We start from the raw sequence: 20,662 nt of genomic DNA, 5'->3' as shown, positions 1-20,662 counted from the left end.
ACGAAGTAATGCCCAGTTCGTATCGTAACCACAAGATTGGTATACATTGAGGGAGATGTAAGACATTCTGCCAAAATTTGGCTTCCCACTTGTCAAAAGGGACGGAGGGAATTAGGGACCCTGTTTCCAATCCATCTAGTATGACTGGAATGACTTTCATTTTCCAGAATGTTACTGCCAGAGTTAGTGAAAATTTGCCATACTTAGCAAGAAGGATACGAGCCTGAGAGATGGCTGTTAAGAGTTTGAAATTGATCTGATTTATGTGTTTTGTAGCGTTTGTTACAGCTTCAAAAATAACCCCCAATTATGTATACGCAGGAACAATGGACAACTTTACGTTGTCAATTGACCAATGCTTCAGAGTGTGGTGACCACGATTGGGATTATACATCTCCACTTGGGTCTTAGTTGTGTTAACTTTCAGTTCATTCTCAGCTATATAAATGTCTAGGGTGGATAATAATTTTTGTAAACCTCCTGGTGTCTTAGAGACTAATACAATATCATCTGCATAAAGAAGGGCTTTTACAGGAATTCCATTGATTCTTGGCAAATCAGACATTGGGCCTCATTACGACCTCGGGGTATCCATGCCGCTATTGGCGGCATGGCTGCTGCCTAAATCGCGTCCGGGTCATCAGAATGAGAATTTACTGGGCCATTCCGAGTTCGGAAGGCCCGGTAATTCCTCCCTCCATGGACCCCGACCCGGTCCTTCCCCATTCCCATTTCAGCCCCCATAGGGCTGAATGGGAATGGGAGAGGGAGCAAACAACGGGCCATTACGAGTTGGCCCGTTGTTTGCTCCCTCTTCCCCTCGCGGGACCCGGTAAGCACGCCTGGTTTGACCAGGCGTTACTTCCTGGGTCCCACGAGGGGAACTCGTAATGAGGCAGTACGGGGTAAACGCGCCGGCACCTTTTACGGCGCCGTTTACCCCGTACCGCCAGGGTCGTAATGAGGCCCATTATGTTTTCAAACTTGAATTTAATATCATGGATGTAATAATTAAAAATGGCTGATGCTAATAAGCAGTCCTGTTTAAGGCCGCGCAATGTAGGAATAGGTCTAGATAATAGACCACTAAGAGTAAGTCTGATTTGTACAGATGTGCACGAATGAAAATGATATATTATGTCACAAAGGGTGGGCGGACATTTGTCTCTAACAAGTTTTGTTATGAGTTTGACTCTAGAAATTGAGTCGAATGCTGAATGCAAATCTACAAAAGCAAAGTAGATTTGCTGTTTTTGTGAGAGACATTGTAATTTTAATGCATTAAGAAAGAACAAGTTAATAGCCGTGCCCATTCTGGCCACAAAACCTGATTGGCATGGATCTCGATGTTGATGATGTGAAGTCCATGCTGAAAACTCTCGAAGTAAAAATTTGGCAACATTTTTTCCAGGAGTGCCAAGTAGCGCAATGGGTCCGCAATTCTTTGGAGATGACCAGTCACCCTTTTTAAAAATAGGCACAATGATGAACATGTGCCATGAAGATGGTAAGCTTTTTGTGTTTAATATATGTTGAAATCAATGATACAAAATTTGCGCCCATTGCTTCGGATTGTGCTTTAACATGATGTTACTTACGCCATCCGGGCCAGCAGCTCTTGAATTTTTGGCCAATTTAATGTAATATATGATGGTATCAATATCACAGTCTAGAACCCACGTGGACTGCATATCATATGAATATTTATCGAATGCGGGATCAGTATACAGATTGGAGAAATATGATTCCCATTGATCTTCTTCTACTCCATTTGCCTGAGATTCCAGTTGGTGCGAGCAATTTTTGTGATTGAGAAGTTGCCAAATGTCTGCAGAACTTTTAGAGGCCAGAGTGTTGAGCATAACCTCACTATCATGCTGAAAGAGAATGGATCTGTGTGCACAAATCCAGTTCAGATATCTAGTTTTGGCCTTTCTAACCTCATCAAAACGGGAGCTAGAAGAAGAGGAAAGTAGTAATGTACGTCCCTTTCTATAGCTTGCTCTCTTATTGTGCAGCTCGGTATCAAAAGAGTGCAAGTGGGAAACAGGCTTGGACTTCATGATTATGATGCTATTTTGAAATGTTTGAAGAAGATGAGTATATACCATCTTCGCCTTGTTGTACGGCAGGCAAGCGAAAGAATGCTTGAGATCACAGAGTTTGTAAGGAGTCCAAGAGAAACAAATTTTAGTCTGATTAATCTTTAAAGGTAGACAAAACCATTGTCTGTGTGTAGAAGTGGACAAAACCAGTCTTGAAAAACCTAAAGACAAAAACTTGTGATCACTATGTATTTGAGGGGTTATGATTAAGGAGTCGATGTCTCGAAACAAATTAGGATCAGCATAAATGTAGTCAATTGTACTGGCACTTCTGTCCCTGTGCCAAGTAGTAGCTGCTGGTAAATCTCCAGTTACAGACAATACAGATGAAGGGGTACACAACAAACAGTTCTACTCCTCGAAGAACTCCTGCAAACCCTTCCAAACTATTTTTTCATCACTTTTTCAAACTTCAGCTGTGAGGTTACACTGCTAAACCGATCTCCATTTGACTGTGAAAACCAAGAAAGGAAAACAAAGCAAACTTGACTCTTTCAAACACTGAAACTTTTTTTCCACGATTTGAACTTTCTGATTGGCTTTTCAAACTCTATTCCAGTGATTCGAGGCACCTGAGTGGGGTCTCGCATCACTGCAAGATTTAAGAGTGAGCCTTTGTTGTTCCCGATGGGAGCCTCGATTCAATGCGAAAGCAGCGAGACTCAAACTCCAGCTCAGAATTTGAGTATGAGTTAGAATGCTCAGAAAACAGGCAGGAGTCCTGCATGACTGCGCAAGCTCCCTAGGAAACAAAACAGGCGTGCAAGCCAGTTTTTAGGTCATTTGAGTATGCTTGTGCATAGGGGACATGTGGCCAATTGTCTAAGCACAATCTTTAACCAGAGTAGCTACAGGAAAGTGTAATCTGATGATACTCCCCAAGCATGTTACCGTGGTAGGGCATGGCATCAGGGCCTGTGGCCATGTCTGGTTGGTTCCATGTCATTCCATTGCGGGATGTTTTTTCACAGGTTTTTTCATCGCGATTTTTTTTACAAAAACCCCCATCACATTTTTTTCACATTATTTTTGGGGGTTCCCCCCAAACCCTCCTTTTGTTTAATGTCTATTTATTCCCAAACACCCACACCGCATATATATAATTTACTAACCCCCCCTAAAAAATTCGATGGGTTAAAAAAGAAAAAATTGCGGCAAAAAAACCTGCGAAAAAACAACCTGCGATGAAAGGACGTCGTACCGTCTGGTTGGGTCTCAGGCCACAGCCTAATCACTTTATACTTGTCTATGGTTGTGAAACCAGCGTAGTCTGGCAATATAATCTCTTCAGATATCAAATGGGCCCCCTTGGAAGCAAAACAACAAAGCGCAACACATGTTTCGAAACCCAATCCTGCACTTAGAAAACACTCACTGGTATTAAGCACGTTACAAACGAACAATAATAATTATAATTATAGTACCCAAAAGGCTTAGGCTGCACCATACCGATAGGTACTGCATGAAAGCGGGCCCGACTGCAGCTAATCACTGCTGTGAGCAATCAACTGAGCTGCAATTTCTCCAAAAACTAGTCCAGTCTCTCATGAAACTATACTGATTTTTGGTGTGTCATTTGGAAGTAGAAGTACATACGCTCGCACACATAAAACACACTTACACTCACTCAATCAATCACGCATTCACTTGCCAACTTACCTACACAAACACTCACACATAGACACATACACACACTTACTTGTGACTGATGTGGGCAGATTAATAAATCGGAAATATGTGTGCTAGCAGTCACTGCAGAGACGCTGTTTGTCTGAGCATGTCGTTGCTGCAGATTGTTTGGAGGTGGACCCAAACTCAAAACCTCTGAATCCGCTAAGCGGAGAGTAGCTGGAGTAGCATTCCTTGCAGAGACGCTGAATGTCTGAGTGTGTCGTTTCTGCAGACTGTTTAGGGGTGACCCGAACTCAAAACCTCTCAATCCACTCTGCGGAGCAAAGCGGAGAGTAGCTGGAGTAGCAGTCCCTGTAGTCCGTGCTATGCTGCAGGGGCTGAGGGTCTACTGCTATACTTTACTTTATCACCACCGTATAGTAGTCTGCTAAGGAAAATAACTTATCCTTTTTGACTCCGCTTGAAGTGTGTTGCCTACACAGAACGCAAGAGGTGAAAAGTGCTGAACGAGTGAACTCGGAGGACTAACGGCCAAGGACAGTGTAAACCGGAGGGTCCTCGATGGCAAGCGGGTCCCACTGCCAGGGGTGAATGAGTTCTGCAGTGGGGACCCGCCTGCTTTAAAAGGGGTTAACTCCTCCCCTTTTCATTGTCCCGCTTCGCGGGCTTTTCCGTTCCTTTGCCGCGCTCCTTTTTCGCGGGCTTCTTTTGTTTTTTGCCGCGCTCGCCTCCCCCCCTTCTGTGGAGAGGGGAAGGGCGCTTTTGGAGGAGGACACCGCTCGGGTTATCGGGGTGCCTCCTCCATTTTGGGTTTCCTCGTCGACATCTGCATAACCCGTGCATCTGTCCATTCTGGACCCATTATTCGGCAATACTCACACACCCCCCTTTTTCCCCCCAAAAAGGTGTTGCATGAGCCTTGCTTGGTTTTTTGGCATAAAAGGCCGCAGATTTTATTCTCCACAGGTCATAAAACACACTGCACACATTAGTGGAGATACTTTGTAAGATGCGGCGACTGCTCTGTGTCCGAAAACCTGCTTCCCCCTTGCTTTCCAAAAGTCCTCATAGGCCCAACTCTCCCAGCCCTTTTGCCTGAGCCTCGCCTGCCCCTGCAGGTCATCTTGGGCGGGGAGAGCGCCGTTTTTTTGGGGGAAGCTGAGCCCTTGTTGTTCCCCCCCAGACGCCCCCGCCGTGTTAGGCTCCCAAGGGGCGCTGGGACTGGAAAGGGCGAAGACCCTTCCCGCTTGCACCTGGCTCTTCCGGAGTCTGTCTCTTGTGTTTGGTTGCCCAAACACCGCCACACCGCCTGTCGTCCTGCGACGTCGACGATCAGGCCTCTTGTTCGTTCTTGTTTGTCGGGTGGGTGGGTGGAAAAACAATGTCCTCGATGGCAAGCGGGTCCCAATGCCAGGGGTGAATGAGTTCTGCAGTGGGGACCCGCCTGCTTTAAAAGGGGTTAACTCCTCCCCTTTTCATTGTCCCGCTTCGCGGGCTTTTCCGTTCCTTTGCCGCGCTCCTTTTTCGCGGGCTTCTTTTGTTTTTTGCCGCGCTCGCCTCCCCCCCTTCTGTGGAGAGGGGAAGGGCGCTTTTGGAGGAGGACACCGCTCGGGTTATCGGGGTGCCTCCTCCATTTTGGGTTTCCTCGTCGACACCTGCATAACCCGTGCATCTGTCCATTCTGGACCCATTATTCGGCAATACTCACACACCCCCCTTTTTCCCCCCAAAAAGGTGTTGCATGAGCCTTGCTTGGTTTTTTGGCATAAAAGGCCGCAGATTTTATTCTCCACAGGTCATAAAACACACTGCACACATTAGTGGAGATACTTTGTAAGATGCGGCGACTGCTCCGTGTCCGAAAACCTGCTTCCCCCTTGCTTTCCAAAAGTCCTCATAGGCCCAACTCTCCCAGCCCTTTTGCCTGAGCCTCGCCTGCCCCTGCAGGTCATCTTGGGCGGGGAGAGCGCCGTTTCTTTGGGGGAAGCTGAGCCTTTGTTGTTCCCCCCCAGACGCCCCCGCCGTGTTAGGCTCCCAAGGGGCGCTGGGACTGGAAAGGGCGAAGACCCTTCCCGCTTGCACCTGGCTCTTCCGGAGTCTGTCTCTTGTGTTTGGTTGCCCAAACACCGCCACGCCACCCGCGGGTTATCGCCCGCTGTGGCTCCCCCCTGGCTCCCCCTTGCCTCCTTGCCTACCAGTCTGACAAATGTGAGCAAATGTTCCAGAAAAACAACTCCAACCCCTGTGGGGACAAATGCACCCCGTCCCTCAGGAAATACTCGGGTGACTTTAAATTGATTAAGCCGTGCCTGATCTGGCCAAAGCCCCTCCCCTTGCAAAATCTGGCCATCGCGCCGTTCAGTTTTCTTCTGGACCTCTCAACGGCTGCATGGTTGTCTGCCCCCCGCCATACCTGCCTCGGGATTAACTCGGACCAGATGATTTCCGTGTCCCCCAGTTGACCTGCCAGCTCCTGTAAGGAGGCCATCATCGCCCGCATCAGAGCCCCTCTCCCTAAGCTCGTTAGATCGTTCCCCCCAAGGTGTATGATCAACCGATCTGGCCTCTGCCGCTTTGCCAGCAGCTTGTGCACCTGCCCCTGTAGCTGAGCCCATTTCATGCCTGGACTCCCGTGCCACTCCATTCGAAACCTGCCCTCCGTCATCTCCTCATGTTCCGTCGACCAGCAGGCCCCTGCCCTTGACACGAATGAGTGCCCTATCACCCATACCGTCTGTTTTCCTCTCGGGGCTGCCGCTTTGAGAGAGAGAAGGTGGCATGTTAAGTTAAATTTTTTCAGGCCTGATATATCTCCTAAAACACCCTGACTTCCATCTGCCCATCTGTTTGATCCCCGCCTCACTCATCCCCATTACCGCGGCAGACGTGGCCGCTCCAATCCTGAATGAATGTGTTCCAAAGACACCTTTGGTCTCCCCAATCCCCTCCAGCGCCATTTCCATAACCCGTCTAAATTGAAAGCGGCTTAAAGCCAACCCCTCCTGGTGGATTATACAGGCCTCTTCACCTGAGGGCGGCCTCACTTTTAGGAACTCGGCCATTGCCCTGACTGGGCAAATAGGGTCGCCCCCGATGGCTTTGAGGGTAACTGTGCACCCCCTGCCTCCTTGATCTGTTTTAGACCGTCTGACCCATACTGCCAGCTGGGCCCCTGTGACCTGGACGTCCTTTACCCTCACAAACCCTGCCCCTTTTGCCTCTTTGTTTTCCGGTACCAGTTCACTAATCCTGAGGGCCCCAAAAAACGCCAGTGTAAAAGCTGCTTTAAACAGGGCCAACTCGAACCCTCCCCGGCACACCTCTTGCAAGTGTGCCACGATCCTCTGTAGTTTGGCCACGTCTATGGGCCTCCTAACGTCACCCTGATGCACTCCTTGCTTCGCCCAACCTTTCATGGCCGTGACAATGTAGTGATCTTTGGTGGGATCCCTCTCCCCCATAAGTTTGCAGTGATGGGCGATGGCCGCCAGGTGGTAAGCCATCCATGACCTGGACTTTCCTTCGCGCCAACCCCATCCCACGAAGGCCCTTACTGGTTGCTCCCCTTCTACGCCAGCCAACACCTCCTGCTTGAATTGCAAATAGCGCCCCCAGCATGCCTTGTATCTGCTCGTGGTGCCCGGGGCGAGCGCCGTTTGGATCAGTGTGCTCAGATCGCCCCAATCATGCCCCACCATTGCGCCTTGAATGTGGCCATCGTCCTGTCCGCTCCCGGGCAATTCCTTCGGAATTTCTCCAACTGCAAACGAGAGAGAGCATCAGCTGCTGTGTTCTGTACCCCTGGAATGTGCCTAGCTCGCACTTCAATGTTGAGTTGCAGCATGCATTTGTAGAGCCCCCTTAACAACCGTAGAACCCTGGAGTTGCTAGCGGTCCCCTGATTAATGACCTGGACTACTGCCAAGTTGTCAGACCATAGCACGACTCTGCTGTCTTTCAGTTGTGCCCCCCACAATCTGAATGCGACTACAATGGGAAAGAGTTCTAACAGCGTGATGTCTTTGGTGACCCCTGCCCGGTGCCATTCCTCCGGCCAGGCCATGCCGCACCATTTGGTGCCCAAGATTGCCCCGAATCCCAGAGCCCCGGATGCATCTGTGACTAGCCTGAACCTTTCATCCTTTCCCTCTCCTGTCTCCATAATCGAACCCCGTTGAAATGATCCAGAAACTTATCCCACATGTCGAGGTCTTCCTGTACCTCCGGACCCAACCGTACGTGTTGGTTAGCATGTTGCAACCCCACTGTTTTCAGTTCAATCTTCCTGGCAAACACTCTACCCACTGGGATCACCTTTCCTGCAAAGTTAAGGTTTCCCGCCAAAACCTGGAGTTCCTTCAACGTGGCCTTCTTCTTCCCTTTTAGACCCTGGATGATTGCCTTCAGTTTGTGTACTTTCTCCGGCGGGAGCCTGCACTCCCCCTTTAAAGTATTTATTTCGATTCCCAAAAATGCTAGACACGTCACTGGTCCCACTGTCTTGTCCCCTGCTAATGGGATCCCCATCTCCTTTGTCAATCTCTGGAATGTGCGCATGAGAGCCTTACACTCGTCTGACCCCTTCTTCCCCACAAACAGGAAATCATCTAGGTAATGTACCACTGCCCCCTCCTTGCACTCGTGCTTGACCGTGAATTCTAGAAAGCTGCTAAATGTCTCAAAATACGCACAAGAAATGGCACAACCCATCGGCAGACATTTATCAAAATAGTACTTGTCTTGAACTTTGAAACCAAACAACCGTTGGCTGTCTTTGTGGATTGGTAGTAGCCGGAATGCCGAATCAATATCTGCTTTCCCCAAGACTGCTCCTTCCCCCGCCTTCCTTATCACCTCCACTGCATCTTCAAAGGAGGAATACTGTACTTTGCACAGTTCCCCTTTGATCCCATCATTGACTGAGTCTCCCTCGGGAAAGGAGAGGTGGTGAATCAGCCGGTATTGTCCCTCCTCCTTCTTAGGCACCAGCCCTAACGGGGATACTACCAGGTCCTTCAGCGGGGGTTTAAGGAAAGGGCCCGCCACCCTCCCCAACCTGATTTCTTTGGCTACCTTGGCTGCTACTACCTCCGGCATTGCCAATGCTGACCTGAGGTTAGCCGCCTCCCCTCCTTTTCTTACTCCTGCACATGGTATCCTAAAGCCCCATCTGAAACCTTCCCATAAAAGTCTGGCGTCTCTGTCGTTATGATACATATTCAACCACGGAGTCATTGCTTGCAGTTTGACCGGGGTTGGCAGCCTCTCTTTAATGGTATTGTTACACAAATGCAGTGTTGGCTTGTCCAATGTCCTCGATGGCAAGCGGGTCCCACTGCCAGGGGTGAATGAGTTCTGCAGTGGGGACCCGCCTGCTTTAAAAGGGGTTAACTCCTCCCCTTTTCATTGTCCCGCTTTGCGGGCTTTTCCGTTCCTTTGCCGCGCTCCTTTTTCGCGGGCTTCTTTTGTTTTTTGCCGCGCTCGCCTCCCCCCCTTCTGTGGAGAGGGGAAGGGCGCTTTTGGAGGAGGACACCGCTCGGGTTATCGGGGTGCCTCCTCCATTTTGGGTTTCCCCGTCGACACCTGCAAAACAACGCTTGTCTCCCATTACTATCAGCTGGAACTTGGCTGAGGCTCTGCCGTGTCTCGGCTTGCCAGGTCGTTAATCAAGGTAGGACCAAGGTAGGACCTGTCACCTCCTTGGTTTTTTCGTTTGAATCTTCGCACTTATGTTTCCCCCATTCACCAAAATTCTCTAAAGACATACTCAACATGTCTTACCCACGATGGACTGGCCCAAAGTGGTGGTAGTGCAGATGAAAGCAGGAGTAAATTAACCTCTGGGCCAGAATGAACCCTTGGAAGCTGAGGCTGAAGGGGAAGGAATGGATGCAGAACCGATGGGCACATTGTCTGTGAGCATTCCATTGGAATGCGAAGTATGCTGTTCCACTGCTCCACTGCTCACCAACTTACTGGAAATGGATAAGGGGTCAAAGCTTAGTGGGACTGTTCTTTGTGTGGGGGGGGTTCAGGCGATTGCGGACCCGCGCCTTTGGAATTATTTGCTAAGCCCCAGATAATGGAACAGGAGCAGGACTCTGTGAGCGGAGTAGCTAAGGAATGTAAGGAGAAGTGGGGCCCTATTTCAATGATGGACTCACATTGGGTGGAGAATTATTTGCACCTGGAAGACGTCTTTAACAGGCCTGAGTCTCCTGAATACGCTCTCTTGGCCGATATGGAGGTAACCTCAATGCCAAATCCACTACATGTTGCTAATAGACACATTGTCTCGGGAGGATAGCTCAGCAGCAACATGCTCGCCTTGGAAACAGACGACACGGAGCAACACAGGTTCGATCCCTGGGTCTGTGCTTAGAAACCTCTCGGTATTAAGCACGTTATAAATAACCTATCATATCATATCATATCTACCCTTGTCACTGGGGTCGAATCTAGAGCAACAGCATACTGTGCTGGTGTCGGGATTAGCCCGGGACTCAGAAGTACTTAATACAGCGCGCTCCCATCAGAGAAGGCTTAGTGCGTTTACTGGCATTGCCACTTCATCTCCTGCTCGATTTGGGGAAACAACTGGGGTCCCCTGCCTTCACGGGTATTGCCCCAAGCCTGATGTGGAGGGTGCAACTTTACCTTCCACGAACCAGACAAAAAATTGGGAGAAATGTCCAAACATTTGGACCTGCCCCATTCTGAATATCCCTGGGATGGCATTCGGGAGATACCCCTGGATTTTCAAGGTTCCCCCACCTATTCCCTGCGGGGCACGATTTCAAAATCATCAGTCTCAAGTGACTCTCAGGCCAACCGCCCACCGTCAAGACGAAGAACCTCAAAGATGAATCCTCTGCTCATCAATGGACCCGGCTCAACTTCAGAACATGATTATGACATCTCTGATGGTGGCTGTGAACCCCTTCGTGAAATTATATGCGACCCTGCAGGAGACAATCAAAGATCAAGCCACTCTATTGGCAATGTCTCACATCAAATTCATTTTTCTGGAATTATTTGTTGCAACAGTCCAGACAAGACTCAACAAAGAGGCGGAGCTAACAGCTCAGTGGCAAGCAAGGCTGTTTGACCTAGCGATAAGTGAGGTGGCTGAAAAATCCACAATATTGACCTCGATCCTGGAGCAAATGAAATGGTTGAGGCACCAGAACATCACACAGAATCGGACGTCATGGCCTGAGACCCAGCTAAGGGAACAAACTTATACGAAAGCTCGCCCAGACCCCCCAAAGGCACCGGGGGGGGGGTGGAGAGAACAGCGAATACAGCAGCCACGGGACAAACTACGACAAACTAAAAAAAGCCACTCAAACAGATAAGAAGACCAGGCCCGTTCTCTTGACCGTTAGGAGTAATGAGAAAGTACCATCAAACGAAGGGCCAATTCAGAGTGTAGACATAGACTCTTGTGCGGAAGCCTCTTCCATTGACAATCCAGATTATCTGGACCCTCCTCTCTAGACCGACACTATGACCACCAAGAGCACAAATTATTCGCTGTGTTTGAAAAACCATCACAGGGCCCCCCAGGAGAAACAAAAAACATCATATAATCAACAAAAAAGCCCAAAAACCAGCATTCATTAAAAAATGCCATCCGTGTGGTTCTAGAGCTTTTCGGAGAAATCTTTCGCTCCCAAATATGCAAAGAGTTGTGAACGACTCAATGGGACCTCGTCAGGCTCTGGTTACAAGAAGAGGAATGGTATCAGTGCTCACGACAGCCCAAGATGTCCCTCGAAGAAGACATACTTCTGTTATTGAACTTGTCGACCTATTCTGAGGAGAATCCTTTGGATGGGGGTGATCTTCCCAATGCAATGTTTGATGTGAATGAGCAGGAACAAAGCTCGATTATTTCACAGCCTAGGAAAGGGGAGAAGAAAATATGCTCTCCCACTCGACTCGACGCACGCATGAGCACATGCCAAAGGACCCCCCCATTTTGTACTATGGAGCAAAAAAAACTTCTCCTGCAAAATGGAAATAAGATCTCTGATATTGGCCCTTACCAAAAACCCTCACATTGTAACCAACTCCCAGGGAAGGAACAAGCTAAACAGTCACTGGGATGCCAAGAACCTGTTTGTTACCGTTGAACGATTGATACTGGAAAAAGATGGCCTGATAATGAACAGGAAAAACGTGCTAAAACATCTCCACTGTTCGCCCAGACTTAGATTTATTGGCCCGGAAGACATTAGGATTGTAGAGTTTGTGGAAGTGGGCCGCCTAGACTGGATGACCCTTCACCTGTATTCAGTATTGGTGAAGGATTGTCTACTGGAAGCTGCTGTGGATTTTCTTCCCTTGTGTTTTGAGCTAATAGAGGGAAGATGTTATCATTCCCAAGGTAGCAGCAATGAACCTCCAATATGGAAATCACCCACTCTAGCCCATGCAAAGGGCCGACCTATCTCATTATTAGAGAAGGTCGCCTCTACTAAAGAGTTAAGACCACTTGTGGGAAGGGGGTGGCACAGTTGAAAGTTACATTTGGAAGTCAGATGGGTGAGGAGAGGAAGGCGAATCTCCTCCTTATGAATATGAAACCAGTAGAGTCCAATGTTGATTGGGGTTGGTAGGCCGCCTCATTAGCTCAGAGGTCAGATTCATAACTACAGATCCCCATAGGAGCACCCCTGCGTATGGCCTCATGGAATACCAGGGGCTTTATGCATCTGTTTAGTGATGAGGGCTTTGATTTAACGTGTTTTGATATATTTTGAATGCAGGAAACATGGATCGTGTCCAAACCTGTCTGTGAGGGATTTGATATCCGTTTTACCCCGGCACTGGTTAGAAAGCGGAGGAGACCCTCTGCAGGTCTCATGACACTAGTGAAGAGTAGAGGTCCTTGTAAGATCTTAGAGTTTAAATGCTGGAACCCTTTTATACAATTAGTGACGCTGTCCTGGATAAGAGAGAAGGGCCGGGCTCCTCTGATACTATCCCTCTTTCATCTGTATTGGAATCTGGCTAGAATTGGGGAAGAAGAGTTTGTGGAGACAGTTATAAGATCAGCTGATGAAGTAAATCTGAGAAAGCACGATCCCCACATATTGATATTCGAAGACCTTAATATCAAGTGCCTTGATGAAAAGGGATTAAAATGATCAAAGTCCAAGTTATTAAAGAAAGCTGCTCTATGGGTATCGAAGCTAAAAGAACGGAATATTACTATGCTAAATGGTAATATAAGAGGCAACATCCCTGGTAAAGCAACCTGGTCAAGGGGTTTACAAACTGCATACTTAGATTATATTGTTGCTCATATGCTTCTAAGGATTTGTATGAATGGCTAAGTACTTTGGAACTTATTCTTATGGATAATAGTGATCATTGCATTCTGACACTTACCCTTTGGGGACAAATGCAGGGTACTATGGAGGTACCAGGAGATCCATTACAGGTTAATCGGGGGAGCCGCCTAAGAATTCTTCACAGGGATTTGAGGGATGTGACCTCTAAACTTCAGAGAATCTTGGAGGCTAATGCCGGGGTGGTGGACTACTCCAGCATATTGCTGGCTTTCCTGCACAAAATCAAATCTGGGGGTACAGCAAGAATTCCAGAGGCAGCACTTTTCAAACCGGGTAACGAGAGAGATGAAAAGAATATTAAGATCAGACCCACGTTCTATAGATCAGCAGCAAATGGGGACACAATTAAGCTTAAAAACATAAGAAAACAACGCTATAGAAACTGGCTCTTAGCCTCCAAAGCTCAGTGGTTTTAAGATGACGCTGAAACCATTATGAAGGCTCTGGCTAATAAAAACACTCGAGACCTTTGGAAACTTGTTAATAATAATGCAACATTCCAACTGGCATCTTTGACATCATCGGTCCCTGAGAAGGTTTGGCTCCGATACTTCACCGATCTCTTTGCCTGTTCGGATCAGGTGTCCTGTATAAATCCAGAAAAGCATGCTACCCTGTGGTCAATTGAATTTGACAGAGAGGACATAATGGAATTAATAATGAAACTAAACCCTTCTAGAGCGGCAGGGACAGATGGCCTAAATAATAAAGTCCTTAAACAAAACCCAGAAGGATGGGCGGATTTCTGTATGATTTTATTCAGGCAAGTGTTTTCAGTCAGACAAATCCCGCCCTTGTGGAGGACAGCCTTGATTGTCCCTATATATAAAAAAGGTGAAAGGGCCAATCCGAAGAATTATACACCTATTGCCCTGTTAGACACCCTGGGGAAAATGTTTGCTTCAATATTATTGAAGCACCTGAATATATGGGTGCGTGACTCAGGACATAGTGACATAAAACAAGCAGTATTTGTCCCAGGTGTGGGAACATGTTTGAATCTTTTCCTGCTAAATGTTCTTACAGTCAGAGCACTTAAGACCAAGCAGAAGGTTTACTTGGCCTTCATTTATCTGGTGCAAGCCTTCGATAGCATCAATAGGGAGATGCTATGGGGAAAGCTATCAACATGTGCCTGTCCGCCAGATCTTTTGGAAGCCGTTTAGAGCCTCTATTCGGATACTTCCATACAAGTCAGAATGACTGCTGAAGGGCTACTCTCAGGCACAATTCCAACACATAGGTGACTGAAGCAGCGATGCCCTCTGGCACCCATAATTATATGGCGTCCAGCCCAGAAGGGGTTATAGCCTTCCCTTGTCAACTTTACAAACAAAACATTCCATGGGTCATGTGTTCGGACGATTTGGTCATAATTGATCAAACGCCAATAGGCCTACAAAGGAGGCTCACAAATTTGAACAGCTATTTTGAGACCAATGAGTTGAGAATAAATGTACCTAAAATCAAGATCTTGGTGCTTACTACTGCAAGAGGGAAAACTAAGCCGAAATGTATCTGGTTTATAGGCACACAGAAGATCAAATGCTTAGAGTCAATAACTTATCTGGGAGTATAAATTAATAACAATGTAAATTAAAATTTATGGACTGATGAACTTAGGCAGAAATGCATTAGATTGGCGGCCCAGACCAAGATAATAATGACAAAATGTGGGAAATTCACACTTGTGCCTATTGTAATCTTTTATAAGCATAAGGTTACTCCAATTTTATTTTATGCATTGGAAACAGCTTTTAATATTCCGGTAAATTTCTGGGACATGCTGTAGGGCATTTTGTGGAGGCTTGTGTTAGATACCGCGAATTCATTACCTGCTGCGTTAATGAGATATGAATTGGGACTTCCATTCCTTCATTCCATGGTTTTCTGGAAGTCCTTGAGTTTGTACAGGAAATGTACACGGGTGGACAATCCACCTCCCTTGGACATACTAAGGAGTAATATAATCGGACCCAATGAGCCACAAGATGGGACGGTCGGTCCCTGGAAAAGCAAATGCAGAGAGGATCTTGAAGCACTCAATCTAAAAGAAGAGGTTCTTTTAAGTAATCCAGATAAAATGAAGGCCCAGCTGCGGAGACATGATTGGATCAATACCATTGAGAAAAGGGAAACATATAAATAAAATTTCAATCTGAGTTTTGACCAGAGGGCGATTAATCAATTGCCAAAGTACCTGGTGAAATGTTCTAGTAATAGACACAGGAATGTTTTCTTAAGATTGAGACTAAACATTCTTCCCAGGAAAGAGGTTCTTTGGACAAGAAAGAAGAGGGAGGCCTTAACCCCTTCCTGTAGATTCTGTAAGGCACAAGACTGCTTAGAAACAACAAAACATCTCTTGCTGGATTGTGTGGATCTAGCTGAGATCAGAAAGAAGTATATTAGTGAGACAGCGTCGCAATGTAGGTCACTTACTATGGAGGAATGGTCAGGAATTGTCTATTTTAGGGGAAAGGGATCCCTGGTCTAAGCGATAACAAAACTTTTTATGGACATTTTAGCATTATAGTGGGACACTAGGAGTCCCGGGTAGATCTGTTATGATAAACGTAATGACAGACTGAATGGGGTGGAAGATGTGACAATGTGGAAAGGTCTCATGGGTCTAGTGAAGAGCTCTGTGGGGAACGATACTCTTGTGAAATGTATTGTTCTTCTCTTATTTTACTTTTTAAATTTTTCTTTTAATGGGGCGGACTGCTTTTCTTCCTTTTTTCTCTTTCTCTATATTTTTTTGGAGGGGGAGGGATGTTTGTAAAAGTGAGAGTTATCATGAAAGGTTTGTAATCAACCATAACATGATTAATAAAAAAATAAAAAAGTGGTGTGAGGGTGTGTGTATATAAGGTTGTGTGTGTGTGTTTGTGTAGACTATGCGTTGTGTAGAGTATGTGTATGTTACAGTCACGGATGAAAGGCACTATTTAAGCATGCAATTGATGCACAGAAACAAATACTGAGGAATGCAGTACTTCATCAAGTGGGTCCTGACACTGCCCTTCTATTTAGTACTGAAAGTAGTTGGCCACTGTTGACTTATGTCACCAGTCGGCCAAACCTAAACACAGTCCTATTGAAAATGACTTCCTCTGTTGATTTCAGTGAACGCATGTTGTGCCCTCCACTATTGTTTACACGATAACACAAATCATGTTATACTGACGGCTATCTCATCAACACATCCCACTACTATTTTGGCACCAATTAATCTTCGATACATGTCCAATACATCCATGAGAGACGCTATCATTTCGCCATTAGGTTTGTCCTTGTCATTCGTAAGGGGTCGAAGTGTCTGCACCTAAATCCATTATTCACAACACATACAAGCACACAGTTCTTAAGCACATAATCATTCAGTTGTGCATCATTTGTACTGCACTGGTGGACCAGAGGTTACAACGCTTGCCTCGGAACCAAGAGCTGTTCTCTACCCCCCCCCCACAATTACAGACATTTTTATTTATGCTGCCCTTTCTATTTTGGTCAGGTAACTGGTTTACATGAATTAAAGTCTTCACTGTGGCTAGATTCGTTTTCTTAATTCTAAATGATGTACGCACAACTCCTGCAACTTGAATATAAAAACAGGGCTGCATTCCATTGACTGCACATACTATGGGTATTTATTTAATTATTGAGCATTTGTTGGGCGCCTATACAACATAATAGTGTTTCCAGGTGCCACAAGCAAAGGGGGGGGGGAACTACTGGAGTAAATAATAATGGCAAAAGACAGTGAATATACAATCGTGATCAACTAGGCCGTGTGACATTCGGACGTGCAAGTGCAGTGAAGAGAAGTGTAGGAGATTTTGGAGTGGGAGGAGGGAGCAAGGTATGGTCAAGTGCTAGTAAGAGTCTGGAAGGGAAGTGATGAGGTGTGTCAGGGGAGGGGTTGTAGGTCAACTGGTCGAATCTAAATGGTCGACCGGACAAATGGTCGACACCAAAAGGTTGACAAGTCAAATGATCGAATTGTTTTTTTTAGTTTTTTCACATTATTATTTTTTTTGGGGGGGGTTCCCCTCCCAACCCCCTTTTTTTCGATCATTTGTCCTGTCGACCAAATTGTGTCGACCATTTGTCTGTCGACCATTTGACTAGACACCCAGAGGAGGACATCCCAAAGGTGGGGTGAACACAGCCACCAGGTGGGGGCCTCCAAGGGCAGTGCTGGGGGGTGATGGTGTTGACTGCCAGGGGCCTGGTAACTTGTGAGATGCATGATGGTCCAGGACGCCAGTCCCAGTGGCAGTACGGTGAGTAGCAGGGAAAGGAGAGAGGAAACAAGGTTGAGAAAAGCAGAGTTTTGAGAAGTTTCTGGAACTTAATGAGGTCCTGCTCAAGTCTGAGGCGGGCAAGGAGGATGTTGCAAAGAGAAGCACCAGCCGAAGAGAGACCTGCCCACCACTCTCTGCTTGGAGAATCGTTTGACAAGCAGAGAGTTGGAGATGGAGGAGTAGAGGGCTCTAGAAGGGAAGTATTTAGGGATAGAAAGTTGGAGATAGCGTGGTCCCAGGCCCCAGAAAGCCTTGTGGATGATGCAGAGGGTCTCGAATTTGATCCTTGAGGCCATCAGGTGCCAGTGGAGAGATCTTAGGGCTGGAGAGATATGGTCCCTAGGCTTGAGGCCAAGGATAAGTCTTGCAACCCTCTTCTGGATTAGCTGAAGGGAGCGGAGGGAGGAAAGGGGGAGATTGAGGAAGGGTTGTTGCAGTAGTGCAGCCTATGGAGGACCAGAGCTCTGGAAACATTGAGCTTCTGCGGAAAGGTGAGGACACCTGGTGAGGAAACCTGTTTCAAACCTGAACCACTGGGGAAACCTGTTTCAAACCTGTACCAATGGACCTGAGTGGGGGTTGTTAGGCAAGGGAAGCTGGTTGGTCAAACTTGTGTACATTTAGCTAAAAGGTGATCCCTCCCAGGCAACACATTCTGGTTGTGGAACCAGCATTGTCTGGCAATATAATCCCTCCAAATATAAAATGGGCTCCCTCTTATCTGTGCATCGCTGCCCTCCATAATAAATGATAATTATTTGTTATAGGGCCATGTCATTTTCACTGGGTCCTGTAAAGGAATGCCTGCCATCTCAGGCTGCCCTATCCCCACGGCTGTTGTTGGATGGGTGAGAGTAGCAGCTTCTAAGATTTGATTCTCACCTTGAGCTCCCTCCCCACCTCCTTTACATCATGCTGATTGCTCAGAGCAACAGTATTCATTCTATCAAGTGTATTTGCACTTCATTGCACCCCAAGTAGGGAGCAATAACTTCCCTGCTATGTGTGAATCGATGCCCTCCCATAGGGTGACAGCATTTCAAACTCAAACAGAAACAAGTACAGAATATGCATGATAGAAGTTCAGCTGCTGTGACAATGGTTCGGGTACTACTTGAAGCGAAGAGAGTGGTTACAAGTGCCATCATTAATAGTATTTGCCAGGCACTAATCTGTTCATGGCACCCATATCTTATATGGGACTAAGAAGTTCTACACTAAGCAGATCGTGCCAAACAAATTGCTCAATCAGTGCTGGCCGTTGAGGTGCCTGCCATGAAAAAATAGAAAGACCTCAGAAGGAGAACATCCTTGTAAAGGCCAAGAACATTGTGTTGCATTGAAGAAGAACAAAGTCCTCTTTATCGCAGAAGGTAAGATACTATGCTGTACAGTGTGTCCCTTTCCTTTCACTTCCCTTTCATAAATAGTACATTTATGGTTGGCCTTAAAGAATTTCATATGGGGGCTCAGCCTGTTTGTTATATTGTGTTCTACTCATTTGTGGGGGTGCATGACATTAACCTGCTGTATGTTCTTTTTGCACTTATAGCTCTGCTTCATGGACTTTTAGGTGCTAGCAAAAGAATCTGCCACCATCAGGGTTGCCTCATCCCCCACACTTTTGGATGGAATGGATGTTCAAATGAATTGTAAAGCCAGAAATGGCATATGCACCCATTAAGTAAAATATGTGCCTATGATTGCACATGTCAAATGGCAAGGAGAAGCACAAGGGGTACTAATCAATGAAGAACAGGAGGAGGGAGAACCCATGATTTCTACACCAGTCTCCCAAGACTTACAGGGCTTCCACCACATCACCTTCAAATATTAATGCTAGTGTTCCTCACACTGTCTTCAACTCCAGCCATTACCCCATTGTGCCCCCTTCCTCACAACACACTGCCAACCCAAATTAACTGTTGAAACCCGTGGCAGGTGAGAAGAAGGACACAGACCCAGATTTTCCATTTCACTTCTGACGTTTATTAACTTATATGTGAAAACTCCTGACTTTCCCTATACTAGGGCTGTTCCCTACCTAACATAACTAAGGCGCTCGTCAGTCGTCAGTGAAAGTCCAAAACAATCTTTGTCCACTGTCCAAACTACCCTGTCCTAACCCTACCACTATTAGAACAAAAGAAATACAAGAGAATGACTCCCTTGTATTGTGAATAGGTTCTTGCACCAAGTTAGAGTCAATAAAGTATCTCCTTTGATTAAGTCATTCAGTTCTGATATAGGGTTCTTCACAGTCTTGACCGTCATTTCTCCTTGTTTAATCTTCCTTGCTTCCTTGTACTCCTCTTGGCTTGTTCTTGTTCCTTTCCTTTGTTCTTCTTTCGCTTTTAGCCTTATATCTTGTATGAAACTAACCTCACTGTTCCAGAGGTTATTCTTACTCTTTTCATTCACTTTTGTTACTTTATTATATATTGGGACAAGTATGAGCACTCCAGTGCTTATCCTCACTTTCTTCATTCACTTCGGATACTCTGTTACATCTGAGACGAGTATGAGGACCCGAGTCCTTATCTTTGGTCCCCCTCCCAGGGCTCTCATTTCCCTGTTACCTGCTTTGATTAGTGGTAACATCACCGGGATTCGTGGCAGGTCGGGACTCTCTTTTCCAATTGTTAGATTGGCTTCCTGGTTCCTCTGGAATCTCCTTGCTCTTCCTCTGATTGGTTCACTATGTGGAACTGTGCTGTAGGTGGTATTGGCGTAGTTAATGGACTCCCAGGTCCACCACAATGGACTTGTGGTACCACCACCACTTGCCTCTATTTCACGATGCTCCACGTCCACTTCCATTTCTCGCTTCTCCTTCTCTCTCCAACGCAACGTGTCAGAGTCTGCTACTGTGCTCACTGGTAAAGTTGGATGCTGCGCATCCAGCTGTTTTTGTATCGTGACAAGTTGGATTGAAGCTTGCGGGTTCTCTCGCTCTGAAGGTCTCTGCTTCCCATTCTTACTACGTGGCTGTGGGGCGTCCCCGGCGCAGTGTCCAAGTCCTTCCTCTTTGTTTGATTACGGCTCTGTATTCTTCCAATGGGTTTCCTGATATCAGTGTTTATGTTTTTTTTCTCCAGGTATACTTAAAGTATTTGGGTGCCACCAGCAGATTCGGGATGTTTTTTCACACAGTTCCTTGTTGGTTCTGGTCACAGATTTGTTGGTGTGACTTTAATTAGGGAGTTACCCATAGTAACAGGAGCCTTGCCCCCAGGTGGGGAGTCTCTCTGGT

General features: G+C 46.7%; 1 long non-coding RNA gene across 1 annotated transcript in view; it reads left to right on the top strand.

Annotated features, from left to right (window-relative positions):
* Nucleotides 1-20,662, top strand: part of LOC138489760 (uncharacterized) — a 140,523-nt gene that overhangs the window by 86,653 nt on the left and 33,208 nt on the right. The window contains exon 2 of the long non-coding RNA XR_011274887.1: nucleotides 1,412-1,507. This is a non-coding gene — a long non-coding RNA (uncharacterized lncRNA). The remainder of the gene's footprint in view (nucleotides 1-1,411; nucleotides 1,508-20,662) is intronic.

Source organism: Ambystoma mexicanum, chromosome 9 (assembly GCF_040938575.1).
Source record: "Ambystoma mexicanum isolate Mex_15411 chromosome 9, UKY_AmexF1_1, whole genome shotgun sequence".
Classification (NCBI taxonomy): Eukaryota; Metazoa; Chordata; class Amphibia; order Caudata; family Ambystomatidae; genus Ambystoma; species Ambystoma mexicanum.
Note: the sequence above shows the minus strand (reverse complement) of the source record. Positions and strands in the feature narration are given on the sequence as shown.